At 41.6% G+C, this 23931-nt stretch overlaps 1 protein-coding gene and 1 non-coding gene across 2 annotated transcripts in view; one reads left to right on the forward strand and one right to left on the reverse strand.

The window, feature by feature from the left end:
- Positions 1-23931, forward strand: part of LOC134291892 (tyrosine-protein kinase receptor-like) — a 117649-nt gene that overhangs the window by 6493 nt on the left and 87225 nt on the right. The window lies entirely within an intron of this gene.
- On the reverse strand, positions 9225-9297 carry Trnak-cuu (transfer RNA lysine (anticodon CUU)). Its single transcript has one exon. It is a non-coding gene; the product is annotated as a tRNA-Lys (tRNA).

The following is a 23931-nucleotide window of genomic DNA, read 5'->3' on the forward strand; positions in this document are numbered from 1 at the left end:
TGCAGAGGCGTTACTTATGCGTTACGGAGGAGTTTTCGGGGTGTTCGGAGCTTTTCAGGTGCGTTACATGGGGTCCGAGGGGGTTTAAGGAGGATTTTGGAAGCATTTCAAAATGTTTCAGAGCATTTTCGCCGTGATTCGGAGGCGTTACGGAAGCGTTACGGAGAAGTTTTCGGGGTGTTCGGAGCCTCTCAGGTGCGTTACATGGGGTCCGAGGGGGTTTAGTGGGATTTTGGAGGCATTTCAAGACATTTCAGAGCATTTTCGGCGGGATGCAGAGGCGTTACTTATGCGTTACGGAGGAGTTTTCGGGGTGTTCGGAGCTTCTCAGGTGCGTTACATGGGGTCCGTGGGGGTTTAAGGGGGATTTTGGAAGCATTTCAAAATGTTTCAGAGCATTTTCGCCGTGATTCGGAGGCGTTACGGAAGCGTTACGGAGGAGTTTTCGGGGTGTTCGGAGCCTCTCAGGTGCGTTACATGGGGTCCGAGGGGGTTTAGTGGGATTTTGGAGGCATTTCAAGACATTTCAGAGCATTTTCGGCGGGATGCAGAGGCGTTACTTATGCGTTACGGAGGAGTTTTCGGGGTGTTCGGAGCTTCTCAGGTGCGTTACATGGGGTCCGAGGGGGTTTAAGGAGGATTTTGGAAGCATTTCAAAATGTTTCAGAGCATTTTCGCCGTGATTCGGAGGCGTTACGGAAGCGTTACGGAGAAGTTTTCGGGGTGTTCGGAGCCTCTCAGGTGCGTTACATGGGGTCCGAGGGGGTTTAAGGGGGATTTTGGAGGCATTTCAAGACGTTTCAGAGCATTTTCGGGGGATACAGAGGCGTTACGGAAGCGTTACGAGGAGTTTAAGTGGGGTTCGGAGCCTCTCAGGTGCGTTACATTAGGTCCGAGGGGGTTTAAGGGGGATTTTTGAGGCATTTCAAGACGTTTCAGAGCATTTTCGGCGGAATGCAGAGGCGTTACTTATGCGTTACGGAGGAGTTTTCGGGGTGTTCGGAGCTTCTCAGGTGCGTTACATGGGGTCCGAGGGGGTTTAAGGAGGATTTTGGAAGCATTTCAAAATGTTTCAGAGCATTTTCGCCGTGATTCGGAGGCGTTACGGAAGCGTTACGGAGAAGTTTTCGGGGTGTTCGGAGCCTCTCAGGTGCGTTACATGGGGTCCGAGGGGGTTTAAGGGGGATTTTGGAGGCATTTCAAGACGTTTCAGAGCATTTTCGAGGGATTCAGAGGCGTTACGGTAGCGTTACGGGGAAACTGTTCTCAGGGGTTTTGAAGCCTCTCAGGTGCGTTACATGGGGTCCCCGGGGGGTTCAAGGGGGATTTTTGAAGCATTTCAGGAAGTTTCAGAGCAGACTCTGAAACACCTTAAATCGCCCCTCAAACCTCATGCAATGCCCTTTCAAGTCTCCTGAGATCCCTTTAATTGCCCCTAACGCCCCTTGGAACGCCCCTGAAACCCACTTAATACTATTGAAATACCCCAGAATTCTCCGTAATCCCATGAAAACACCAAAAAATCATGACATAACACCCTTGTAAGGCTCATCAAACCCCTCGAAACAACCCCTTGAAACGCCCCTGAAGCCCCTTGGAACCCCCTTTTTGGGCTCTCTGGGAACATTCTGGAACCCCCCTTAGCCCCACCTCATCTGCCCAGGAGCAAGATCTGTTCTCGCAAACAAGATTTTCGAATTAAATCCCAAACTTAATTTATGCATAATTTTCCCTCTTTTTATGCCTTTTTGAATTTATGCACATTTTTAATTTATGCAGTCCCAGCCATGTACATAAAAAGAGGTTCCAGTGTATACTCAATAGTAGCACACATCAGTGGTTTCTCTGGTCTCTGGCAAGGGCCATCGTCGCTACGTACAACTGCCACCAAGTAGCTTGTATGTATGCAAGTGGTTGCAGTACATTACTGCAGAATTTAGCGAAATTGAGTAGAAAGAATCCAGAAAACACTTCTAGTATATCCATTAGTAGCACACAATAGTGGTTACTCTGGTCTCTGGCAAGGGCCGCGACGCTGCGTACAGCTGCCACAAAGTAGTTTGTACGTATGTAAGTGGTTGCAGTTGCGATACACTGCAGTATTCGGCGAAAGTGGATAGAAAGAGCCAGCGTTAAGGCGATTGCTCGAGTAATCAGTAGTTCTGAGTACCTTGCCACGCATGATGAGAGATTGAGTTACATACGTCACATGTCGTCTGGTTGATAGTTTTGTAGCGATAATATCCCACAGTCCGATAGTTGTGTTGAGCAATACTTTGACGATTGGTTTTGATTTTAATTTGTTCAATGTGTTGTCTTTTGTGATACCTTTATACACCACACTCCCTTTACACGTGTTTATGCTTGTCTTGCTTCTGTGTTCAAATTGTAGCAGTGTTATCAGCAATCATAATAATTTAATTAATTTACACACTTATTTCAAAGTAATCTGCATATATCAAGAATGACGGAAAACGATATGAATGATGTTCTTACTTGCTCAGAGTGTATGAAAGAGGAAAATGACTTAAATAAACTAATTACTGGCCTTTACTGTTTTTCCAGTGTTCATTTCAAATGCCGTAATATTTCTGGCTCTGCTATACGTAAACTAAAGCAAAGCATGTATTTCTGTTCCGCCAAATGCTCAGACATGTACAAAAAAATTATCTCTATGCAAAATAATCAAACATTAATGATCGATAGTCTAGGCTCGGAACTTAAAAAATCAATTTATACTATAGTTTCTAATCAAATGAAGTTAAAAATGAAGTCAGTTCGATCACAAAGACCATTGAAGACTCACAGCAATTCCTTTCGTCCAAGTTTGATGACATAGTATACGATTTTCAAATCTTGAAAGCGGAAAACGGACATCTTAGATCAGAAGTGGATGCTCTAAAAAAAGAGTTGTCTGCTTTGAAATCTTTTTCTCATAATTTGGAGTATTGTGTTGATAATTCTAATAAACAGTCTCTCTTGAATAATGCTATGATACACGGAGTGCCGATCCAGTCTAATGAGGAAGTCACAAACATTGTAGCTAAAGTGGCTGACTGTATAGGTGCAGAACTTCCTACTGAAGCCCTCATATCTGTCTCTCGAGTGTCACCTGCTAGTTCTATCGTTGGTCGGTATGCACCAATACGAGTTGTATTTAGGAGTAAAGCTGTGAAAGAATCATTTTTGACCAAAAAGCAGAAGTATGGAAAGCTTTCATCCTCTGCAATTGACCAGTCAATGGTTGTTAATGGGAAGCCTACAAATATCGTCATAAGAGATGAACTCACTCCATTTTCATTGGAGCTTCTTCATGAAATGCGCAGTGTTCAGAAGAACCTGAACCTTAAATATGTTTGGGCGGGCAGAGATGGAGTAATTTTGGTTAAAAAGGAGGAAACGTCAAAACTGATAATAGTTGAAAATAGAAATGATATAAAAAAGCTGGTGCAATCATTATCCCAGTCGCCTGCGAAGGTCAGCATGATTGAGTAACTTTTTTTTCTATTTGTGTGTCCAATTTTTTTTAAATTATATGTTTTTGTTTTCCATCTTTTGTTTATTTCCGTTTTTCAATGGCTAATGATAATAATTTTTCGCATGTGCACCTTGATGACTTCAATGAATCTTGCCCTGTAAACAAAGATAACATCAATCAATTGCGCATCCTGCAATGGAACATTCGGGGAATGAACGATCTTAGCAAATTTGATTGTATTCTCGAAACACTGGAACACTGTAATCTACCAATCGATGTTATTGTCATAGGCGAGACTTGGCTTAAAAGTGAAAATGTTGCTTTGTATAATATACCCGGGTTTAATGTTGTCTTTTCGTGTAGAGAAAGTTCTAGTGGTGGATTAGCTGTATACGTTAGGAGTAACCTTCATTTTACTGTTCAGCGTAATGTACATATTGATGGTTTTCATCACATTTACGTTAATGTTTGTCAAAAGAATCGTATTTATGATATTCATTGTTTTTACCGTCCCCCCTCATTCGATGTGAATAATTTTTTAGATATTTTGGAAAATGTATTGAATAATTGTAGCCCAAATAGATCTTGCTTTCTTGTTGGTGATGTCAATATACCTATGAATGTCGTTGGCAATAACGTGGTTGTAAAATACAGGTCACTTTTAGAATCGTATGGGTTCGCATGTTCCAACACTTTCCCTACAAGACCGATAAGTGCTAACTTACTAGATCACGCAGTCTGTAAAATAGATGATCTGTCACGTACTAGGAATGATACAATCTTTTCGGATCGCAGCGATCACTGCATGATACTCACGTCCTTTAAATTGTTTGAGGAGAGACAAAAGCAAACCCTCGTAAAAAAAATAGTCGATCACCAGAAAATTTCCAATGACTTTAAAAATTATTTGGATTCCTGTGAGGAAGTTCAGGATGCCAATCTATGCTTAGCTAACATCATATCCACCTATAAAACCTTGCATGATAAATACTCAAAAACTATAACTAAAAATATTAATACAAAAGGAAATTTTTGTCCATGGATGAATTTTAATCTATGGTATTTAATTAAAATTAAGAATAATTACATCAAACGTCTCAAAAGAAACCCCAATGATCGCCATCTTCAAGATTTGCTCAAACATGTTTCAAACAAAGTAATTGCAGCGAAAAAAAGTTGTAAAACCTTGTATTATAAAAACCTACTAAATAATACTCCACATTCCAAGCTGTGGACATACATTAATCGAATATTTGGGAAAAGTTCTAAATCAAGCGAAATCACTCTCAAGGATAACGGTACGAAAATTAATAATAATCAACAAGTTTGTGAGATTTTCAATAAATATTTTTCCAGCATAGGTCAAGAGCTTGCCAGCCGCATCGTAGTTGATGTTTCTTCTGATCCATTATCCTGTTTGCAGCGAGTTTCCGGTTCTATTTTTCTAACTCCCGCATCCCCCAGCGAAGTGACATTACTAATTAACGATTTGGCTCCTAAGAAAAGTGGTGGTCCTGATTTTATCACAGCGGAAGTTGTTAAACAAAACTGTGTAAATTTTTCCCGAATCTTGGCACAGATTTTCAATAAGATTATAGATACAGGCACCTTTCCCGATTGCCTTAAAGTGGCTAGAGTGGTACCAATTTTTAAATCTGGCGATGCACATGATGTGAGCAACTACAGACCTATTTCAACGCTTTCCACATTTAACAAAATAATAGAAAAACTACTTATTAATAGACTCGTTCCGTTTTTGAATCAACATAAAGTGCTATATAAATTCCAGTATATGTTGTCGGGGCCCGTGGCGCAGTGGTCCACACGTTCGCTTCATAAGCGGATGGTCATGGGTTCGAACCCAGCCCCGGCTCTTGCAATTTTTCGTCAGTTGCTCTTCCCCCCGAGAGCAGCTGGCACCTGACCCTCTTCGGAGCATATAGCTCTAACGGACCCGGAATTTGGATATCGGCGAACCGCAACTCATAATGGACGACCCCCAATTGGACTGGAAAAGGAACAGCAGCCAACCAGCAGCATCATCGTGCTCATCATTCTACCGTGGACACGGTAGAAAAGTTGAAGCAGCACAAGGCACCAGTTCGATACAGTTTAATTAGAATAGAATACATGTAGGCGCTGTACAAAAGTGTAAGTGCAGCGTCCAATTGGAATCGCTCACGTAGTGCCCAAGTGGACAAAAGAGCTGTAAATTAGGTTAAGTGATTAAGAATAAAAAAAAAAAAATTCCAGTATGGATTTAGGCAGGGTAGTAGCACTGAAACGGCCATTTCTGAACTGCTTGATGATGTAATCAAGGGAATTGATAATAAACAGTTTGTAGGAGCTCTCTTTTTAGATCTTCGGAAGGCATTTGATACCTTAAATCACTCTATACTTTTAAAGAAACTTGAGGCTTACGGAATTCGTGGTATTGCTAACGATATAATTCCCAGCTATCTGTTGGATAGAAGGCAGTTCGTATCAATAGGTGAGGCTGTTAGTTCTTTAAGGCCAATTACTGTAGGAGTGCCTCAAGGAAGCAATATTGGTCCATTATTATTTTTACTGTACATCAACGACCTTAGCAAGCTTTCACTAAAAGGTGTGCCTCGCCTATTCGCTGATGACACAGCACTTTTTTATCCGCGTCTCGAAATACAAGCAGTAGCAAACGACATGAATGATGATTTGAAGGTGTTAGCAAAATATTTGGCATCAAATTTACTTTCGTTGAATATATTGAAAACAAAATATATGGTCTTCCGTTCTCCTAGAAAAAGCGTTGATAATAATCTCGTAGTTTCTCTCAATTCATGCTCCATCGAACAAGTGCAGTCTTTTAAGTATCTAGGTTTATTTCTGGATGCTACTTTGAGTTGGTCAGAACACATCAAACATGTAGAGAAAAAAGTCGCGTCGCTTTGTGGAATTTTGCGAAGAGTTAGTAGTTTCCTGCCTCTTAGCGTACTTCTTAAATTTTACTTTGCTCACATCCATTCAGTACTTACCTATTTAATAATAGCATGGGGTCGTGCCTCCAAGTCACACCTTAGGAGAATACAAACACTTCAGAATAGATGTCTAAAAATTATCTTCAGAAAACCTTTTTTGTTTCCCACTTTACAGCTTTACTCCGACAACTCACATAACATTTTACCTATAAATGGCCTTTGTGAACTGCAAACTGCAATTTTTGTACACGATACACTTCATAGACATGTTTTCCATCATAATGTTCAAATGCCATCTGTACCACATAGATACGTTTTAAGATGTCCTAATAATTTACATCAATGCAGAGTTTCAACCACGTTTGGTAAAAAACGAATTTCGATCATTGGGCCAATTAAGTACAACCAATTACCTGATGAAATTAAGCAAGTAACAAATCGTCATATCTTCAAAAGCAAGTTAAAGCACTTCTATAAATTGCGTCTCACCGACATTCTTGGTTGATTTATTTGCAACTCCTACCAGAAGCAAAATTTTGTTATTATTTGTTTTTAGTTTAAGTACACAGTGGCTCCCTTAAAAGGAACAATATGTTCCACTGGGATGTCACGCCCTTCACTTTTTGTAATTATAATAATTTCTTCTTAATTTCTCTTAGTTTTCTTTGTTTAATCTCAGCTCGTTTGTTTGTTATACTTTAGTTCAGTTTTTGTGTTGCCAGAAAAGAGCTGAGATAGTAGCGTCCACTACCAGGGGATTCATTGACGAGTCCTTTGGTGTGGGGGATAGTGGCGGGTAAAAAAAAAAAAAATTCTTAGTGGAATTAAAAGGAACAGTAGGGTAACGGTTGAATTTTGGACCCCTAGAGGACATTAGTTTGAATATAAGTCAAAATCAAACAGATTCAGAGGGTATTTACACATAATAATGATGTTAGTATATTCGCAAAAGCCTCCACTGTCCGTTAAAAATACCCACAAATTCATTTCTGGCTGAAAATTTGATGAAAATAACTGATTTTTGAAGCATCAGTTTTCACTGTTTTGGACACCCCAATATATTTTGGACCCTCCTCAGTATATATTTTGGACACCCGGTGTTCAAACTCGTTTGAAACTATTTTGGAGCATTTTGCCGCTTGAATATGCTGGATCACATCCTAATAACTTGATTGACAAAGGCTGATTAGACGAACATTGCGAATTTAATGCGCTAGAATGATAAACATTTTTGTTTACATCTGCAAGTTTCCTCAACACTGCAATCTCTTGTTGTAAACATGAACGACACTCGCACGGATGACGAGATTGGCAAAAATTAATTTCAAGGCAAATAAGGATATTTCCAATAAGGAAATGATTGCTGCCCGTGCAGGGCAATTATATTTAGCGAATGATTCTAAAAATTTCCGTCATCGTATCATTAAACCTGTGTAAGTTGTGATAATACGACCCAGGGGGTCCAAAATATATGGGGGTCCAAATTATATTGGTTACCCTACTTAACGCGATTTTCTTTTTATTTACAGATATTCCTCTAACAAGCCCAGGTTAATCATCAACAGAATAATTGTTTAATGTGTTAAAAGTTTATTATTTGTGCGTTCTTTGTGATGTATGTTTTATTTAACTTTGTACATATTCCCATAATTTAAATGCACATTTATAGGGTTCTGGAAAAAAGGCCCACGAGATGCAATCCTACTTTGATTGCCAACTTTCAGGTCATTTCTGGCAGCGGTCAAGTACTAGAGATGTAAACCTTTCCCTGCCACGGACTTCAGGTTGTTGATCTCAAGTATCGAATCCCGAAACGGGATGCCCGATTAGGATTAGTTTTCCTAGACAAAACTTAACTATGAAAGCAGCAATAGGTGCTGCAAACTAAAACGCCAAATGCCATACAAAATACAATTCCAGGATGACTGATGGACCCAAACCAATAAATGAAACATCGTCATCCTGTGATCGGAAGGAGTTATCCATCTGGATAACAGGGCACATTTATGTTATGTGTTGTGCTGCGTCAATTTGTGATGTTCCTAATTTGTGCGTTTGTAAGGTTCTATGTGTATCGTGATATGTTAATACTGTATAGGGTAACCAATATAATTTGGACCCCCATATATTTTGGAGCCCCTGTGTTCTATTGTCACAACTTACACAGGTTTAATGATGAGATGACGGAAATTTTTAGAATCATTCGCTAAATAAGATCGCTCTGCACGGGCAGCAATCATTTCCTCACTGGAAACATCCTTATTTGCCTTGAAATTATTTTTTGCCAATCTCGTCATCCATGCGGGTTTCGCATCATGTTTACAAAAAGAGATTGCGGGTGCTGAGGAAACTTGCAGATGTAAACAAAAACGTTTATCATTCTAGCGCATTAAATTTGCAAAGTTCGTCTAATCAGCCTTTGTCAATCAAGTGATTAGGATGTGATCCAGCATATTCAAGTGACAAATTCTTTCAAAATAGTTTCAAACGAGTTTAAACACCGGGTGTCCAAAATATATACTGAAGAGGGTCCAAAATATATTGGGGTGTCCAAAACAGTGAAAACTGATGCTTCAAAAATAGGTTATTTTCATCAAATTTTCTGTCAGAAATGACCTTGTGGATATTTTTAACGGACAGTAGAGGCTTTTACGAACAGACTAACATCATCATTATGAGTAAATACCCTCTGAATCTGTTAAATTTTGAATTAAATTCAAACCAATGTCTTCTAGGGGTCCAAAATTCAACCGTTACCCTAATAATTAATTTCTTTTATTTTTGTAACATGGCGCCCAACGTGGGGCCCGAACCCACGACCCTGAGATTAAGAGTCTCATGCTCTACCGACTGAGCTAGCCGGGCTCAGCCATGTTACAAAACACAACATGGAACCCTAGATGGAACCCTACAAATGCAATGGCCCAACGTGGGCCATGTTACAAAAATAAAATAAATTAATTATTCCAAAGTATTAACACTTCACGGAACACAGAACCTTATGAATGCTCAATATACAGACATCACAAATTGACACAAGACAACACATAACATGAATGTGCCCTGTTATCCAGATGGATAACTTCTTCCGATCACAGGATGACGAGGTTCCATTTATTGGTTTGGGTCCATCAGTCATCCTGGAATTGTATTTTATTTGGCAGTATGCCCTTTAGTTCACAGTAGTTATTACTGTGTTCATAGCTTGGTTTTGTCTAGGAAAACTAATCCTAATCGGGCATCCCGTTTTGGGGTTTGATACTAGAGATCAACAACTTGAAGTCCGTGACAGGGAAAGGTTTACATCTCTAGTACTTGACCGCTGCCAGAAATGGCCTGAAAGTTGGCAATCAAAGTACGATTGCATCTCATGGGCCTTTTTTTTAGAACCCTAAAAATGTGCATTAAAATTATGGGAATATGTACAGTACAAGGTAAAATAAAACATACGTCACAAATAATGCACAAACAATAAGCTTTTAACACATTAAACAATTATTCTGTCTAATAATAGTAACAAATATTTCTAGATTGAGTTTAAATAAGGGCGAAAGTAACATGAGAGAGTTCTCTTCATCGACTCTCTCTTCTGCAAATTAAAGTGACAAGATGCAAATATAATCGAACTTTTTTACACTTAGACGCTAGATTGCATCGCAACCTAGCGATTTATGACCAAAAAGTTCAACAATACTTGCATCTTGTCACTTTAATTTGAAGAAGAGAGAGTCGATGAAGAGAACTCTCTCATGTTACTTTCGCCCTTATTTAAACTCAATCTAGATTTATACCCGTAACCAGGGATTGGCGGCATGCACCGTGCGGTGCGAAAAAAGCTTGTGTTTCACACAATCGCAAGTGCTCGTCTCCCGTTTTGCCGAGAGACAAGAGACGTATGAGTGAGAGCTTTCGTAATTGTGCGAGAGACAATCGCAGCACTAGCTCTACGGCGCAGCGAGTAATGCACGGTGCTTGGGACTGTGCTTGTCTCCAAACAGAAAAAAAATCAATAATAAATTAATTGAAGAGTTTATGTTTTCGGCAAAGTTGTTAAGCTTGTCAAGGGCTGACAAGTGCTGGATCGTTTGATTCGATTTTTTTTTCCAATCATGCGTAGTATCAAGCCAAGTGCAAAGCACGGAGACAAGCACCGAGAGAGTGCATACGACAGAGCGTGAGAGACAGGAGAGCTCCAGCGCACGGCAAAGTAAGCGAGCAACACACAACCGATTGCGCGTACTCGTCTCCTTCTAGTTTGTTGTGCTGTCTCGTAGCATAGTGTGCGGCACGCAAAGAGTTTTGAGTCGCACCCTATCCCTGCCGGTAACACAATCCAACGTTTGAGCAAGAATTTTTCGTAAATCGTTCACCGATTCACGAAAAATTCAGCTCCCATATGCTTCGTAACCTTCATAACAATAGTGTTAAGGCCATATACTTAACATTACGATAAAGATAAATAACTTAACCTAAACTCAAAACAAAACCAAAACGAGTTGTGCACCCGAAAGCCACAATGCTTTCCCGAAACGTAGCGGTGAACAGGACTAACAAGTCCCCAAAACACACCTTAACTCAAAACCAGATTTATGTTACCCGAAAGCCAAACTGCTCTCCAGATTTTGTAACGAATAAATCTTATCTCAACTAAACTTTACTTTTATGAACGAGCTCTATCCACAAAAATATAATGGCTTTAAAACTGTAGTTATAATCCATCCAACTAGCTTTCATTTGCATACACGGGGTTTTTTAGTTGGGCGCCATGTTACAATATACATATGTGATTTTCAGTAAAGTTCGACCAGTGATAGCTTATCATTTTTTCTTATGTTAGATTGCAACTGGTATTGTCGGAGAGTTTCGAATGGCCTCATGGATCCGATGGGGTTTTAAGGGGATTTTGAGTACATTTCAGAAAGCTTCAGAGGATTTTTGGCGAGTTTCAGAGGCGTTACTCATTCAGGCGTTTTTGGGGGTTTCTGAGGGTCTCATGTGTGTTAAATGAGTTCCGACGGGGTTTTAGGGGGATTTCGAAGACATTTCAGACAACTTCAGATGATTTTTGGCGTGTTTCAGAGGCGCTACGAAGACATTTGCGGTGGTTTCTAAGGGTCTCAGGTGCGTTACATGGTGTGCGAGGGGGTTTTAGGGGGGATTCGAGGCGTTTTAGGAAACTTCAGAGGATTTTTGACTGGATTCAGAGGCCTTACACAGGCGTTTTCGGAGGTTTCGAAGGGTCTCAGGGGTGTTACAGTAGATTTTGAGGGGGGCACAGTGGTTCCGCCATAGGTCCATTAATCCAAAAATTTGATCTCAATGAAACTGTGATATCATTGCGGAAACATCAAGTTTAATGCTTTAATAACTAGGGACAATCATTACTTTTATCAAATGTATGCCGAAACTTTTCCGCAGAACTCATGAAAGTAGATGTTCTTGAGTAGATATTTCATTTGATTTTTTTCTAGTTTCAGTCCTATGCATTTATCACTCTAATAAAAAGCCTCATCCATTCGACATGTATTTGGTTGTGTTCGATTCTTACATAGTTGAAATCGATGTTTATCACAAATTAGGATGCCATTCTTTATCATTTTATTTGAATAAGTGTGACTGAATTAGATGCTTTTTCAACAAAGTATGAAAAACTGAAAATTTTCAACCAGCCGAAAAAAATGTTTCCCCTTCCGACCCCTTCGGACGTTCTTCTATAAAACTTCCCTATAATCTTAAACAATGATTTACTGGCGAGTTTAGCTGCGACCGTTTGCGACCAGATTGGTGGTAGTCACTTAAGTATCGTACTTTCAATTTATTCAAAAACTAACAAATACCTCCCGCATTGCATTCTACGGAGCGCTTTTTCCAACTTCCATCCTTTTAACCATTACATTATGTGTGTTTCACTATTCTTGAGCAGTTTTGACTACCGTGGACCGCCTAAACTAATATTAGTATGTCCAAATCAGTTGGTAACCAAAACCGCAAAATAATGAATTTCGGCTCCGTAAGGTCAAAAACTCGATTGAGCCCATTTTAAATGAACAATACAAAAACGCATTTGGAATGCAAATTCGCATCAAATTTAGCGGTTTCGTCATAAAACTCGGTCTCTTTCTACTCATAAGTATAAGGGAGTAGAGATCAAAGTGGATAATGAAATGATAGATATGATAGAATTCGCTAGGTAGCGAACAAGTGTGAAATTTTTTTATAGAAGGTGAAAATTAGGCAAGTAGGCCATGTATTGAACGAATACATCACGAAATCATACTGATTTGCAGCTGCAGCTCTCTAACGTCGGTCACGCCCAACGCTCGCCAGATTACGCTCCACCTGGTCCGCCCATCGTGCTCTCTGCGCTCCACGCCTTCTTGTACCATCGGATGGTTAGCAAACACTAACTTTGCAGAGTTGTTGTCCGGCATTCTTGTAACATGCCCTGTCCACCATATTCGTCCAGCTTTAGCCCCTTTAGGATGTTTGGTTCGTCGTAGAGTGCAGCGAGCTCGTGGTTCATCCTTCTTCGCCAAACACCGTTCTCCTGAACACCGCCGAAGATCGTTTTTAGCACGCATCGCTCGAAAACTCCGAGTGCTCGCAGGTCCTCTTCGAGTACCGTCCATGTCTCGTGTCCGTAAAGAACCACCGTTCTTATTAGCGTCTTGTACATGGTACATTTTGTGCGGGAGTGAATCTTTTTTGACCGAAGGTTCTTCTGGAGCCCGTAGTAGGCACGACTTCCTCTGATGATGCTCCTTCGTATTTCATGGCTCACGTTATTGTCAGCCGTTAGCAAAGAACCGAGGTAGACGAATTCTTCTACCACCTCGAAAACATCCCCGTCTATCGTAGCATTGCTGGCAAGGCTTGTCCTATCGCGCTCAGTCCCACCTACCAGCATGTACTTTGTCTTAGCCGCATTCACCACCAGTCCGACCTTTGCTGCTTCACGTGTCAGGCGGGTGTACAGTTCTGCCACCGATCCAAATGTTCTAGCAATAATATTCATGTCGTACGCAAAACAGACAAATTGGCCGGATTTCATGAATATCGTACCCCGGCTGTTAAGCCAGTGCATAACACCACCCAGGGCGATGTTGAATAGTAGGCAGGAAAGTCCATCACCTTGTCGTAGTCCCTGTCGAGATTCTAATGAACTGGATAGTTCACCAGAAATCCTTACGCTGTTCTGCACACCGTCCATCGTTGCTCTTATCAGTCTGCTAAGCTTCCCAGGAAAGCTGTTCTCGTCCATGATTTTCCATAGCTCTTTACGATCGATACTGTCGTATGCTGCCTTGAAGTCAATGAACAGGTGGTGCGTTGGGACCTGGCATTCACGGCATTTTTGGAGGAATTGCCGTACGGTGAAGATCTGGTCCGTTGTCGACCGTCCGTCAATGAAACCGGCTTGGTAACTTCCCACGAACTCATTCACTTTAGGTGGAAGACGACGGAAGATGATCTGGTACAGCATTTTGTAGGCGGCATTTAAAATGGTGATCGCTCGAAAGTTCTCACACATTACCTTGCCGCCTTTCTTATGGATGAAACAGATTATCCCTTCCTTCCACTCCTCCGGTAGCTGTTCGGTTTTCCAGATCCTGACTACTAACTGGTGCAGACAGGTGGCCAACTTTTCCGGGCCCATCTTGATGAGTTCTGTTGCGGTACCGTCATTACCAGTCGCTTTGTTGTTTTTGAGCTGGTGGATGGCATCCTTAACTTCCCTCAGCGTGGGACTTGGCTCGTTCCCGTCCTCTGCTGCACCAACATAGCCATTTCCTCCGCTGCCTTGGTCCTCCGTGCCTACATTCTTTTCGCCATTCAGGTGCTCGTCGAAGTACTGCTTCCCCTTTTCGATCACCTCACGTTTGTCCGCCAGGAAGCTCCCGTCTTTATTCCTGCAGATTTCGGCTTGCGGCACGTAGCCTTTGCGGGATGCGTTGAGATTCTGGTAGAACTTACGTGTTTCTTGTGAACGGCACAGCAATTCCATTTCTTCACACTCTGCTTCTTCCATGCGGCGCTTTTTTCCCGGAAGAGACGGGTCTGCTGTTTCAGTTTCTGTCTGTATCGCTCCGCATTCTATCGGGTTCCATGCTGCAGCATTACCGCCCGCGCTGCGTCCTTCTCATCCAGAACCGCTCTACACTTCTCGTCGAACCAATCGTTTCGTCGACTCCATTCCACGTACCCGATGGTGCTCTCTGCTGCGTTGGTGATGGCTGCTTTGACTGTACTCCAGCAGTCCTCTAAAAGGTGCCGGTGCCACATCGAGCACACCCTCGTCCGGCAACGCTGCCTCAAGATTCTGTGCGTATGCGGTGGCGACATCCGGTTGCTTCAGTCGCTCTAGATCGTACCAGGCGGATGCCGGTACTGTACATTGTTAATAACGGAGAGTTTTGGGTGCAGTTCAACTATCATCAGGTAGTGATCAGAGACGATGTTAGCGCCACGATAGGTCCTGACGTCGATAATGTCGGAGAAGTGTCGCCCATCAATCATAACGTGGTCGATTTGCAATTCCGTTTGTTGTGGTGATCTCCATGTGTAACGATACGGGAGGCTGTGCTGGAAGAAGGTGCTACGAATGGCAATGTTCTTGGAGGCGGCGAAGTCGATGAGGCGTAGGCCATTTTCGTTCGTCAGCTGGTGGGCGCTGAACTTTCCAATCGTCGGTATGAATTCCTCCTCCTGGCCTACCTGAGCGTTTAGATCTTCTATGATGATCTTGACGTCGTGGTTTGGGCAGCGGTTGTACTCGCGTTCGAGCTGCGCGTAAAATGCGTCCTTGTCATCATCAGTACTTCCGGAGTGTGGGCTGTGCACGTTTATTATGCTGAAGTTGAAGAATCGGCCCTTGATCCTCAACCTGCACATTCTTTCGTCGATCGGCCACCAACCGATCACGCGCCTCTGCATGTCGCCCATCACTATAAAAGCTGTTCCCAGCTCACGTGTATTGCCGCAACTCTGGTAGATGGTATGATTACCTCTAAAGTTCAAAACATCGGCATAAACTTTATTCATTAAAAGCTTCAGATGTTGTTTGGCATTCTGGTTATTCTTTACTTCCACTCTCACTGGACTACAAAAGGCTCAATATTCAATTCTATTCATTGACGATCAAACGAATTGAGCAACAACGAAACACTTTATCCATGCAAATTCAAATCAGAGAAAATTTAAATCATTTGCGCTGAGGCACTGACCATTATTCCTATTCTGTAGATCTTCCCCAGCTGCACTGAAACAGTCCAACGCGCAAAGGAGACAGCGAACGTCGTTAACCGCCGGGTTTTCTGAGGAATCCCTGATCCCGCATCAGAAGCGAAATCAGCCAATGATTTATAACCTTCGTCGCAACTTGTGTCGCGCCTTCAGCCGCCCCCTACCACCCAACTGTGACTTGCGCTCCTCGACTCGGGTTAGTCAAGATTTTTGAATAACGGAGTGCACTGATTTTATTCTGATATTAACCGCGCGGCTAAGCCAGACAACAGCGACGCGGTCCAGAAGTCATCCCAGAAGAACAGAACGCACCATGACGAGCTAGCTGTATGCGATGATGAAGGGGAGTGAATGGGAGTGAAGAAGAATAATCATTAAAATTAGGTGATCACACTGTTTTGAAGATCGAGCGATGTTCTGTTTGGATTGGCGTATGGTTTTGCTGTTTACTACGGGGCTTCACAGTGCAGCTGGCTCGTGGTGAGGAGTAAACATCACAGGAGATTTTATTTACTAATTGAATTTCTTGGAAATCAGATGCTCTTTTTAATTGCTCGGTGAAGAACTGCAAAGATAAAAGCATTGACGTTAGTATTTGGACGCTCGTAAAATGTTTATTTCAAGCCTTGGGGACTCGCTTTGCTAAGCAAAGCGAAAGCAAAGTGAAAGCAAAGCGAAAGCAAAGCGAAAGCAAAGCGAAAGCAAAGCGAAAGCAAAGCGAAAGCAAAGCGAAAGCAAAGCGAAAGCAAAGCGAAAGCAAAGCGAAAGCAAAGCGAAAGCAAAGCGAAAGCAAAGCGAAAGCAAAGCGAAAGCAAAGCGAAAGCAAAGCGAAAGCAAAGCGAAAGCAAAGCGAAAGCAAAGCGAAAGCAAAGCGAAAGCAAAGCGAAAGCAAAGCGAAAGCAAAGCGAAAGCAAAGCGAAAGCAAAGCGAAAGCAAAGCGAAAGCAAAGCGAAAGCAAAGCGAAAGCAAAGCGAAAGCAAAGCGAAAGCAAAGCGAAAGCAAAGCGAAAGCAAAGCGAAAGCAAAGCGAAAGCAAAGCGAAAGCAAAGCGAAAGCAAAGCGAAAGCAAAGCGAAAGCAAAGCGAAAGCAAAGCGAAAGCAAAGCGAAAGCAAAGCGAAAGCAAAGCGAAAGCAAAGCGAAAGCAAAGCGAAAGCAAAGCGAAAGCAAAGCGAAAGCAAAGCGAAAGCAAAGCGAAAGCAAAGCGAAAGCAAAGCGAAAGCAAAGCGAAAGCAAAGCGCAAGCAAAGCGAAAGCAAAGATAGAGCTAAGTTGAAACTTGAAACTGAATCAAATTCTTCTTGTTCTTTTAGAAATTTACATCCATATGCCAACCATATCTAATAGGTATATTAACGAGATTGCATACACTTAAGCACGTGCGCAACACAGTCCAACTTCCAATCGTCATCCCATTATTCCTCGTGACGGTTTCTCGGCTTTTCATTCTGGAACATAGCATTTGCAATTTGCTTGCACATTTTTCAAATAAAAAACACTTTAGTGCAATAAAATCTGGTTCAAAATTAGAACTGCATACGACACTAAAGAGACAGAACGAGCTGCGAGATAAAACAGCGGAGAGCTCGAACTCTAGAGTCACTTGCTTGAACCTACGCATGTTCTCTGTGACGCGACAGTTGCAGAAGTCAGCCGTAATAATAACCATCCATCGAAAACACCAATGTGCGAATGTGAGATTTGCTTCTCGGTGAAATACCTTGGGCTGGGTGTGAGGCTACCGAATTGACAACAAACTGTGAAAAGCCGAAAAGAAAACCACGAAAATAAAACATGAGGACCAATTTTCCGCGTCTCGCAAGAGCCAAAAATAGACAGCCGTTTTATATTTTGTTTTTTTTTTTTTATGTAAAGCCGGTCGTCGCACTGTCACGCTGCCAAGTCAAAGCTGAAAAAGAAGAAGATTTGCACGCGGCACAGCTAAATTCGCTAAATTGAGCCATGGACTGTGACTGGATCGTGACATCAATTATCATTACAGGTTAAATATTTTTTTTTCATAGAACTGTTTTTTTTTTGTTGAACATTGATTTTTGAACAAGTTTTGATCACATGCGACATCAATGCTTAACATTCCAACTAATAGGCATAAAATTAAAAGAAACTAAAATATGACATATCAAGACCAACAATTGAAAAGGCCGCAACAACGTTTTTTTTTAAATAACGCGTTTTTTTTACGCGGGAACATTATCGTCGTAAAAAAAACTTCAGTGTATTATGTTTTTGAGGAATAAAGTTATTTCTGATAAGATTGGGAAAGTTGCATAGAAAATGGATATGACAGAAAAAAAGATCCACTTAGCAATCAATTCTGAAAACTCAAAATTTCTCCAAATTTTCACACGTCTTGCCTATTGATTTATGCTATTGTGATGTTTTCGACATATGAAATTTATTTTGACATGAGTTTTGTCAATTTTAGGGTGACATGCGACGAGTTTATTTTCCATGGTTAGTATAATGGGTAAAATTTTCCCTAAACTACAGAAACTATCTGTAAGCAAGAATGAATGTTATAAATTTACAATATAACTATAATTTCCGACCTTGTATGCGGGCTTCAACGTCGCCGGAATGATTTTCAGGAAATACTGCTGCACTAATTCCAAAAACTTAGATGTAGTTTTTAAGTATTTGTAGTTGTGTACGTTAGACCTGTGAGGGCCATTTTTGGCCGACGGCGGCGGCGTCATCGGCGTCACGCCGGTGGCAGCTTTCGGCGGCGGCGGCGGCGTGATTCGGCGTGACCAAAATTTGACCATATTAGGCAAAGCAAAGAACATGACCTTTATTGATGACATTAACTGTTACGTTAGAATGAATACCTTTTTTTTATTTCTGTACGGGTCCATCACTGCCATTAGACCTACAGAGACACTTTTTTTTACTTATTCGTTTATTTGGATGGCTCGGGCGCCACATGGACATAACAGAGCCGAAATGATTTATACAGTTTTTTGTTACGTTGTTTACATTTTTCAAATTGTCAACAGCCAGAATACTAATAGTTTGGGGAGCCGAAGTACTCGCGGCTGTTTCGAGGTTAGGGATAACAAATATTTATAATTAGAAAGGAATATTGATACATTACCGGTATCCTGAATGTAGTGCATATTGCATTACTCCAATGCAAATGAAGAGCAATAAAATATATTTTTTGCTACAGTTTTTTGTTTGGTTGTCTCAGAACCTTCAGAAGCAATCAAACTTGATAATAAGGTCACACTATTTACACTAAGGAATCTCCTAATGATTTCAGGGAGAAATCTCACATGGAATCCTCGGAGGAGTCTGAAAGAAACTCCTGAAGCAATCCATGTATAAAATTCTGAACTAATCTCTGCAGAAACTGCTGTTTGAAGCCCTGAAGAAACTTCTGCAGGAATCTCTGGCGGTTCAAGAATCTCTTTTAGAGATTCCTGCAGAAAATTCTGAACAAATCCCTGATTGAAGTATTCCAGGGACTTCAGAAGAAAATCCAGGAAGATTCCCCAAATTAATTCAAGCTGGAATCCCAAGGGAATTACAGCAGGAATTTCCAAAGAAATTCCAAGAGTAATCGCCTACGGAATCCCAGCGAGAATTTAAAAAGAAATTCGAGAGGAATCCCCAACGGATTCCTAGGAGGAATCAACGAAAAATAGCGAGAAGGAATTCCAGGAGAAATTTCTGAGAGAATACTAAGAGGAATTTCCGAATGAATTCCATGGGGAAACCTCAAAGGAATTCCAGAAGGAAGCCAATAAGGTATTCCAGCAGGAAATTCCGAAGGAATTTTAGGGACAATCCCCGGAGGAAATCCGTGAAGGATCCCCGAAAAAAATCTAGGAGGAATCTCCGAAGAAATTCAAAGAGGAATCAGCAAAGGAATCCCAAGAGGGAATTCTTAAGCAATTTTAAGAAGAATCCTCGTAGGAAGAACCCCTCAAGAGAAACCCTTGAAAGAATTTTAAGAGGAATCCCCGAAATTACTTTAGGAGGAATCTCCAAAGAAATTCCAAGAGAAATCCCCGATAGAATTTCAGTAGAACTTCTCGAAAGAATTCTAGGAAGAATCACCGGAGGAATTCCAGGAGGAATTCCAGGAGGAAACCTTGCAATGAATTTTAGGAGGAACCCTCGATGGAAGTCTAGAAAGAATCCCCGAAGAAATTACAGGAGAAATCATTGCAGGAATCCGAGAGAGCACCTCCGAAGGAATTCCGGGAGGAATCTTCGGAGAAGCGGATTCTTCAAAGTGGAACCCCGGAGGAATTCTAAGTAGAATCCCCATAGGAAGTCCAGGAGGAATCTCCAAAGACATTCAAGAAGGAAGAATCTTCGAATACTAGGAAAAATTTCCGAAGGAATTCTAGGAGAAACCACCGAAGAAATTAAAGAAGGAAATACCGAAAGAATTCCAGGAGGAATCCTGGAGTAATTCCATGAGGAATTTTTGAAGGAATTTCAGGAAGAATCTCCGAAGGAAATCAAAGAGGAATCACCAAAGGAATTCCAGAAGGAAATCCCGGAGGAATTCAGGGAGGTGTCCACGACGGAATATCAAGAGGAATTCCCGAAAAATCCCAGAAGGATTTGATGAAGGAAGTCCAGGGGGAGAAGAAATCCTCAAAGTATTTTTAGGAGGAATCATCGAAATATATCCAGGTGGAATACTCGTAGGAACCCTCATAGGAATTCCATGAGAAACCCCTGATATAATTCTAGGAGGAGTTCCCGCAGGAATTCCAAGAGGAGAACCCGAAAGAATTCCAGGAAGAATCCCCGAAAAAATTCAAAGAGTAATTCTCGTAGAAATTTCAGGAGGAATCCCCGAAGAAATTTCAGAAGGAATCCTCGAAGAAAGTTCCGGAGGAATTCCCGTAAGAATTCCAGGAAAATCCTTGAACGAACTCTAGGAGGAATCCCCGAAGGGTTTTAAGGAGGAATCTTCGAATGAAATCCAGGAGCAATGCCTGACGGAGTTTCAGGAGAAGTCCCCGAGGGAAGCCCAGGAGAAATCCCTGGAGGAAGTCCAGCAGGAATACCCGAAGAAATTACAGGAGAAATCCCTGCAGAAATCCCAGACGGAGCGCCTGCAGCAAATCTGGGAGGAATTTCCGAAGCATTTCCAAGCGGAATACTCGAAGGATTTTCAAGAGGAATCCCCATAGGAAGTCCAGGAGGAATCCCCGAAGGAATTCTAGGAGAAATCAATGAAGCAATTCCAGAAGAAAACCCCAAAGGAATTTCAGAAAGGCTCCTGACGGAATTCCATGAGGAATACCTGACCCAATCCAGAAGGAATCTCCGAAGGAATTCTAAGAGAAACCACCAAAGAAATTCCAGGAGGAAACCCTAAAGAAATTTCAGGATGGATCCATGAAGGATATCCAGGAGGAATACCCGAAGGAATTCCAGGAGACATTCCAGAATGAATTCTAGGAGGAATCCCCGAAAGAAGTCCAAGAGGAATCCCTAAATGAAATGCAGGACAAATCTCTGGAGGAACTCCATAAAGAATCCAGGTGGAATCTCCGAAAAAATTCTAATAGGAATCACCAAAGAAATTTGACGGAATATTAGAGAATATTAAAAGGAATTGCAGGAGGAATCCACGAAGGAAGTCTAGGAGGAAACCCCGAAAGAAAATCTAGGAAGAATCTCCGGAGGAATTCCAAGAGGAATCCCCGAAAGAATTCCAGGAAAAAGGCCAGGTGGAATCCTGGAAGGAAGTCTAGGGGAACCACTAAAGGAAGTCTAGGAGGAATCCCCGAAAAAAATGTAGGAGAAATCCTTGCAGGGATCCCAGGAGAATGCTCGAAAGTATTCTGGTAGGAATATCCAAAGGATTTGCAGGCGGAGTCCTCGAAGGATTTTCAGCGGATCTTTCCGAGTAGGGGGAAGGATTTACAGGAGGTATTCTCTAAAGAATTCCTCTAAAGATTTCCAGAAGGAAATCCTTGAGGAATTCTAGTGAGACTCCATGAAAGATCCCTCAAGAATATCCTGGAGATATGCCTAGTTATAATCCTAAGGGAATTAATGAAGAAACTTCTACAAGATTCCCTAAGGCAATTCCACTAGGAATTTCTGATTGAGCTTCTGGAGAAATCTCTGATGTAACTGCTAGAGGCATTCGTGAGTCTTTGTGGAAAAATCTCAATCTCAACCTACAATCTGAAGGAACCCCAGGAGCGATCCCTGGAAGAATTCTTAAAGGAATTTCTCGTGAAATCCCCTAAGGAATCCTGAAGGAATCTTGGAAGGAACTCTTATATAGGAATCCCTGAATTAACTTCTGGGGTAATCCCTGAATTCCCCAGGAGGTATCCTTCCCAGCTAACACAAAGTCCTATATGATGTTGAATAGGATGCTAAAGTGGAGGCCATATGCGTACCTGCTTCCATTTAACCGCGTGTAAAGTGTGCGTATATCGCCTCCACTTTTGCATCCTATCCAACATCATATACGATCGTGTGTTGACTGGGTTGGATCGTCGTATAAGATTCCCCGAAGGAACTTCTGTAGGAATCCCTGAAGAAATTCAGAAGGGGTCTCTGAAGAAACATCCCTTCAACTCCTGGAGAAATCTCTGATGGAATGGGGGACTAATTTCTAAAGACCTCCTGCAGGAACTAATGAAAAAACTTCTCACGGGAATCTTGATGGACCTCCAGGTGGCATTTATGAATCCTCCTAAAAGAATCTTTAAAGGGACTTCTGGAAGGATACATGAACGTACTCCCGTTGAAATAGCTTAGGGAACTTCTGAAATAATTCCTAATAAACACCTGGAGGCATCCCTGAATCCTCCTGGAGCTATTAGGGTGATCCCTGAGAGATCATGGAAGGAACTTGTAAAGCAATCCTTAAAAGAACTCCTGAAAGAATCTCTAGGCATCAAGGCATCCCGAAGTATTTCCAAGAGGAATCTCCGAAGAAATTTCAGGAGAGATTCTTGAACAAATTCCAGGAATTTCTGAAGGATCGCCTGGAGGTATCTCCGAGACTGGACTAGTTCCCAAAGAAACTCCTGTAGGAACTCCCGAAGGAACTTCTGAAGGAATCCATGAAGGAACTCTCAGACTAATCTCTGAAGGACCTCCTATGAGAATTCCTGAAGAATCTTCTTCTGGATGAATCTCTGATGTATCTCTAGGAGGCATCTTTGAATTCTCTAAATAAATTTCTGAAGTTATTTCTGTCGAGGTCTTCCTGAGATCTTCTAAAAAAAATCATCTTGGAGGCATCCCTGTAGAATTTTCTGGAGGAATCCTAGGAGGATCTCCTGGAGGCATCACTCAATCCTTCTGGAAGAAAAAAACTTCTGGAGAGATGTGAATGTGTGTTCTAAGAGTTGAGAAATCAGTTATTGTAATCAAACTTTTATGATAGTGATCGTGAGATTTTTTTTTTATCTCAACTTTATGTAAACTTAATTTTGTTCGTGCGCTGATCACCGGCGTGAAAAATGAAAATCGGCGGCGTGACAAACAGCGGTGTATGGCACGCCGCCGATACCTCGGTCGGCGTCGGCGTGAGACAAAAAGTGTCGGTGGCGGCGGCGTGGCGCGGCGGCGCACAGGTCTAGTGTACGTAGTACATGCACATCAAGTCGTGAAGAGCGTAAATTATATCCGTGGTAGCTTCCGTGATCCGAGTGAAGTCAGCGTATGCATAATACATGTACGTTCCTAGGCCCATATCTGTAATCATAAAAACATATCAACATCTGTATTTATTGACTGAAAGAAACAGGCACACTAAAGTAACATGATCAATTTCTTTTCATTACCTCAAATAAACATGGGCGCCGTCCATAAATTACGCAACGCTGCAGAGGGAGGGGGAGTACGACCAAGCGTTACAGCCCATACAAAAAAAATAGGATTTTCGATTTTAGCGTTACGTAATAAATGAACGCTGTCTAAGGTACAAATTTTCCGCTAGTGTGAAAGAATCGACCAAATTTGCATCTTCTTACTTTACTATGAAGAAGTTATAATTCATGAAGAGAAATAAATTATGGTACTTACACCCTTAGGAAGTGTTTGATTCGTGTCTGGAATTATAGACTAAGAATCCAATTAATTACCGTGTGCCCCGATTGGTTGGCTTCTAGATTTGACTGCTTTTTATTTGAATTTATAAACCTTTTACTTTTTAAATTTTGCATGCAGCCTCGACAACGTCGTAGCTATTGGTAATCAGGTTTGTTACTGATTGTTTCTGAGCACATGGCATCATGTATAC

Source organism: Aedes albopictus, chromosome 3 (assembly GCF_035046485.1).
Source record: "Aedes albopictus strain Foshan chromosome 3, AalbF5, whole genome shotgun sequence".
NCBI lineage: Eukaryota > Metazoa > Arthropoda > Insecta > Diptera > Culicidae > Aedes > Aedes albopictus.